This window comes from Pogona vitticeps, chromosome 4, assembly GCF_051106095.1.
Source record: "Pogona vitticeps strain Pit_001003342236 chromosome 4, PviZW2.1, whole genome shotgun sequence".
Classification (NCBI taxonomy): domain Eukaryota; kingdom Metazoa; phylum Chordata; class Lepidosauria; order Squamata; family Agamidae; genus Pogona; species Pogona vitticeps.
Genome location: NC_135786.1, coordinates 205,995,513 through 206,001,608, shown reverse-complemented (window position 1 = coordinate 206,001,608; position 6,096 = coordinate 205,995,513). Strand labels below are relative to the sequence as shown.

Below are 6,096 nucleotides of genomic sequence, written 5' to 3'. Positions count from 1 at the left end.
AAAACCCCTCACAAGCGATGTGTAGACCTTTACAGAATGTCGAACAGCTTCACACAACATTCTTCAAAACCCTTATCTTTAAAGTATTTGCTGTTTCCTAGAAGACTGATAAAAGAGATTGTTTCAGAGAAGGAATCATAGTTTATTATTATTATTATTATTATTGACACCAGACTTGGCTTCCTCATAAGGTTGCAACATTTGAGGAAAAAGATTTCATAAACCTCTGTCCTGTGGAAATAAATACTGTACCATTGTTGGTCCATTGATTCTAGCTTGGTGTTCTAGGACAGTATGTAGGAAAAATATAGATCATAATGCAAAATGTTTAAAATTTAAAGCAGCAAATTAACAGAGGCCATAACACCAACCAATTGAGCTGACTGGAGGAGATATCTTCTATGCATTCTGTGAAAATAAAAATACTCGTGCATTACTGAAAAGAAGCTGTGACCAGACTCCTTTTTTAGATGGGGTATGTGAGTGCCAGGCCAGGGAAGACGAAGGCCATGACCTTTCATTCCACATCTACTCCATGGGACATTGAAAGATATAGAAGAAAGAAAATAGTTTATGATATAAATGAGAAGTCGAAAACTTGTGTGGAGTGTATTTCTCAAAAATTCACTTTTAATCTTGCCTCATGACAACATCAATCGGTTAAAACAAGTTTAGACATAGAATAAGACAGTATTTGAGTGTACCCATGTTCAAGTATAGTTAGTGTGATGCTGAAAAAAAGTGTAACTTTACTGTTGAAGTTAATGAGGCAGAGTCCTTAACTTTGAAAAATACTTACAGCTTAATGGACTTCCTTTTAAAAACTTATCTGACAAACATGCAAAAAAGCATTTTTCAGACATAAATGGAGGAAAAACTCAACTATATAACATTGAAAAATCATACTTCAGCACAGTTTTAGCTTTTGGTTTTTTCTGAATTGAAGTAAAGATTGAGATTAGCTGTCTTTTGTTTTTCAGATTTCCCCCTCCTCGCCGCCGCCAATATTAATGGACTCACTGTAATCCTCTGTAGCTAATTGATACAGCTGAGAATTGAACATGGATTCACAGATAGTTGTGGTGCAGGTCAAAGGTTTTGCTTCAGTCATAAGCTTATATATATCTGAACACAGACTGTTTTCATCCAGCATCTTCAATGTCAGCTCTGTAAAAGATTCAGCATCAAAAATAGTGGTAGTTACTATGCATCACAAAGAATTGTAGGCCTTGCAATTTTTCTGATTATGGATTCCTAAAGCAACGTTTTCACAGTGGTTTTTGACTCTGGTAAAATCTTCTAGAATTGTACACTGTAGGGTACTAGAGGCATTTATTTTTTAGTACTGTCTTCTTGAACACTTTGTACCATACCGTTGATTATTACATTCTGCTGTTTTGGAAACTGATAACTTACAAACAAATTGTGGGTGTTGATTTTTGTCTGTTATTTATTATTTTTAGAAGAGTATATTCTTAATTTCTAAATATGGGTGTGTTTTTTCTCTTCGGTAAAATATGTTCCCTGCAGAGTCACCCTATTGATCACTAAAAACTAAATCATCTCAAAAACGTATTTTAAATAATACTGCCTTAAAGAATTATAATTATAGCATGTTTATGAAACCTTCTTGCTTCTTCAAATGCTTTTATTCCCGTTGTTAAGATCTGAACATTTCATGAGATCTGAATATTTCAAAAAGGAAAGCAGAACACTGCATCAGCTAGTGGAACATAGTTAAAACCAAGAATGGGGAAAGTGAGGTGCTGAATGTTCTTGAGGCCCTCTCAGGCCCTGGATCCATCAAATTACCATTGTGTCCTGCTAAACATTTCATTTTTTCCCCACAAAAAAGAGAGATGATTTCTGTGTCCGGATAACCTCCCCACGTAGTGATTTGAAGCGTTCCTCCAGTCCGCAGAGTTTAACAGTCTAAAATAGTTATCAAGAGACTGGGAAAATGAGGGAACATGGTTTATGTTGCTCTTTTTGAAAATTGGGCTTTGTAGTTCATGGCTAGGATGAGCTGACTGAGTAGGGAGACTGCCCACTGGTAACTGAAAGGCTGCAAAAACCTGTGCCTTATCTCTATGAGAAAGGAAACTTCAAGGATAGATTGAACTCTCTCCTTGGAACTGAGTTAATTAATAAAATGGCTTCAGTTGAAAGAAGGGAGGAGGGAAGATGTTTCTCATGAAATAAGTTTTTTCCCCTCAATTGTTTTGTTATTTATCATTTATTTATATTCAGCTGTCACCTTGAATACAATTCTTTTGCAAGCCAATGTTATTGTACATTGACCTTTGTTCCAGACTTGACTGGAGAGCTGGTTGATTGTTTTGCAGTGACTTTTAGTTAAAACCGCATCTTTTACAGCACAATGTACACTTACAGTATTGCATTTTTCCCTATGCCCCCATTAATTTTTTTAACAAGAAGACTAAGCTTTCAGGCAAAGCTTCAATGGTATTCTGCTAAAGGTCTGGTCATGAACAACCCCCCCCCCTTTGGAAAATGAGCTGAAATGCATTTTTTTTAAAATTACTGTGATGTTTCATAAAGATAGAGAGAATACCTACTAAATTCTTTATGCTCACTGATTAAGACTTGATAGGATGAAGCACCTCAGTACAGAATTTTAAACCTTCGAGATTCCTTGCCATGGATAGAAAGTGGGAATTTGAGGTCTTCTCTGTCCCAAAAATATAATTTGCACAGGATGTCTCTGCACAAATGCAGCAAACACAGAAAAACTAGATGATTGTTCACACTGATGCAAACCATATTTCTAGTATTTCAGGTTCTTAATGTAGTAGTTGTTCTAGTTTGAGGCCATTTGTGCAATTTTGTCCATCAAAATGGGCAATTATAAACAAAACAAGGGGAATTTTGTGCAAAACATTTTTCTCAGCAATGCAAGTATTCTGCTAGGAGCAGCAGGAAACTCCTCACCATTCTTACTGTCATGGAGAAGAATATAGCAGTTCCTCACCCTTCCCTACAATGATGAGACAAGCAAGGATTTACATCCCAAATGTTTGATCTCTCTGTCCCCACTGATCTTGTGCTGTCCCTCTATGTATGCATGTATATATGTATGCATGTATATCTGTTTGTCCTTATGCTTGTATATACATTTGTTTTTAAAAGGACAGTTTGTTGACTGCAGTTGTCTGACAGACAGCTCAGATTGTTGCAATGCAGGTAAACGTGGATGACACTGACTTTGTCACTATGTGTAGCATTAGTTAGAGAATTTGAAAAGACAGGTTCATGAAAAAAATATGAATGTTGTCAGACAACCCTGAATTTTTTATTATTAAAAAATCTTGAGTGAATTTAATGCTTATGAAAGTGAAGGACAGCTCCTTTGCTCATCTCTTCCAATATGTCTCAGATCTGACCTACAATGCCTCTTTTCTGTCGGTTATGGGTGTTCAGAGAAGATGATACCCCATTTTAACTGGATGGTAGGTTGAAAAAAAATGGATGTCTGACAGCAAACACAAGACAGAAGGACTCGGTTTGCAATTATTACTAGGTTACAAATTAACTGCACATCCTTGGAGACAATGGGCCTTTTCTAATATTTCTAGAAAGGTCAGGCAATTTTGCTTGACTTGTGATTCAAGATAAATATTTTACCTCTCATGAATGGTCCCTCAAAGTAGTGTTAGACACACTCTGGTCCACCTATAGGATGGGAGAAAGACATGGAACTGCATGAAATGTTCTCAAGTGAGCATTTTCAGCAGGACACGGGTACATTCCAAGGTCCCCAAAACCTAAATGCAAGAGACATAAATGTTCACAAAATTTACCACTGCTTTCAGTTCACTCCCTTCAGCAGTTGTTGCAAACCCCAAAAGAACAAGTGAGTTTGGGAACGAAATGCAACTATCCCAAAGGACAGTTGTTATGGCATAGAAATATAACCTTGAAAACAGGACACCAAACGGATATATCTATATCTGTATCTATATCGATAGATAGATAGATAGATAGATAGATAGATAGATAGATAGATAGATAGATAGATAGATAGATAGATAGATAGATAGATAGATAGATAGATAGATAGATAGATAGATAGATAGATAGATAGATAGATAGGTAGATAGGTAGGTAGGTAGGTAGGTAGGTAGGTAGGTAGGTAGGTAGGTAGGTAGGTAAACAGGCAGGCAGGCAGGCAGGCAGGCAGGCAGGCAGGCAGATAGATCGAGTGATCAATGGCAAATTACATACTTTTACCATCGCAAATGAAGAAACTGGAAGCCAAAAAGGTTTTGTTAAAACATTAGTTAGATATTCTTATTAGTATACTGTATATTAATATATAAGAGTAGAGTACATCACTCTAAATTGCTATCTCAAAAGCAGAAGCAAGGCAGTCAGATCCATTCATTGCTTCCTTGGCCACATCTTCCATTGCAATATCCCTAGAGTCCTGCTTGCCACAAGACCACAGAAGGAATGGGTAAAAAGAGGGCCTGTGGCAGGTGTACACTTACAAGAATATTTGAATGGCTGCAATATATTATACCCATATTATAAGGCATCATCTATGAATTGCTAAAACCATGCTGTTATTGTTATCCTAATCTTCCTTGTAGAGTGAAGTCAGTGAGGCATGCAAGATCATCAAACAGTCTTCATGACTGCATGAGGATTCCTGCATTCTAGTCAAATACACTGACCACGACATAGTGGTTCTCTAAGCTGCTACAAACTAAATTGATTGGATCATCATGGGTCCAGGCCAAGTCATATCCACTGAAATGAAAGGAACTTAAAGGTAAAGGTTCCCCTTGACATTTTTAGTCCAGTCGTGTCCGACTCTAGGGGGCGGTGCTCATTCTGTTTTTCAAGCCATAAAGCCAGCTCTTGTCCAAAGACAGTTTCCATTGTCACGTGGCTAGCATGACTAGGGAACACCGTTTTACCTTCCCATTGAGATGGTACCTATTTATCTACTCACATTTACATGCTTTCGAATTGCTAGGTTGGCGAGGAGCTGGGACAAGCGACGGGAGCTCACTCCGTCACGTGGATTCGATCTTATGATTGCTGGTCTTCTGACCCTGCAGCACAGGCTTCTGCGGCAGCACTACCACGTCCCTCCCTTAAGTATTGTTCAATTCTGGATCAAGGATAGGAAAAGTTACCTTTCTGGATGACAATTTGCACAGTACCCTGGCCTGTGGTCATGTTGGGTAGGATATTTTAAGAGCTATTTTCAAAAAGCTACTCATAAGCATTCAATTTGGCATTGATATAAATATATTAATTTAATAAATCAAGGTCATACCCATATGAGCTAACCAGTGACTTACAATATCATCCTCCAGTAACATTTCCAGCAAAGCCCATAAAGTAATGACTGGAGATCCACTCTCATGACAAAAAAAAAAAAAAAAAAATCCAGTATCAACTGGGATATCTCCCTTCCCACAGTATTTTTCTTGAACACTTCCTCCAAAATAGTTCCAGAGGCCTGAATCCTCCACTTCTAGTTTTTTTGTGAAAGAGTTGCATTATATTAAACCAACAGATTAGGATTATATCACACTAAATCAGATGACATTTCTCAAGCAAGTCATTTCCACTGGACAAGCCTGAGAGTGTTGACTAAGACAACATTATCAACTCCAATCTTTTCTTCTAACTTTAGTAAATCATTAATTCAAATCCTGCCATGAACTGTGATACATAAATGTAAGGGACAGAAAGGAAACCTTGTATTCCAACCATTACCCAGTTATTTGGGGGAGGAGATAGCTCTGTTCTTAAATGAAAGGAACCAATTGTCCTTGCAAGTCTCCTGCTGCTTGGCTGGAATCCACTGTTTCACAGGAGGTGCTGCTCTTAGCACCTGATTTATTATTAGTTTGAGTGGAGTTGCACTGTTTTGCAATTCTGATACCTCCATTAGAAAATTGGGATGTGGCATTAAAATTTTATTGGGAAGTGCTCTGTTTGCATTTTGTCCCACTTAGCATCAAATTGCCTTACACCAGGAAAGAAAGTTTATTAAATTTTCATTAAAACACTTTCATGATAGTTAAAATTCAGGGGGTAAAAAATTAGAAGACAGAT

General features: G+C 37.4%; 1 long non-coding RNA gene across 1 annotated transcript; it reads right to left on the bottom strand.

The window, feature by feature from the left end:
* Positions 1 to 967: 967 nt before the first annotated feature.
* Positions 968 to 4,945, bottom strand: LOC144589258 (uncharacterized). Its single transcript, XR_013545292.1, has 2 exons — positions 3,646 to 4,945; positions 968 to 1,167 (listed from the first exon to the last, which is right to left on the bottom strand). It is a non-coding gene; the product is annotated as an uncharacterized LOC144589258 (long non-coding RNA).
* Between the last annotated feature and the right edge of the window lie 1,151 nt (positions 4,946 to 6,096).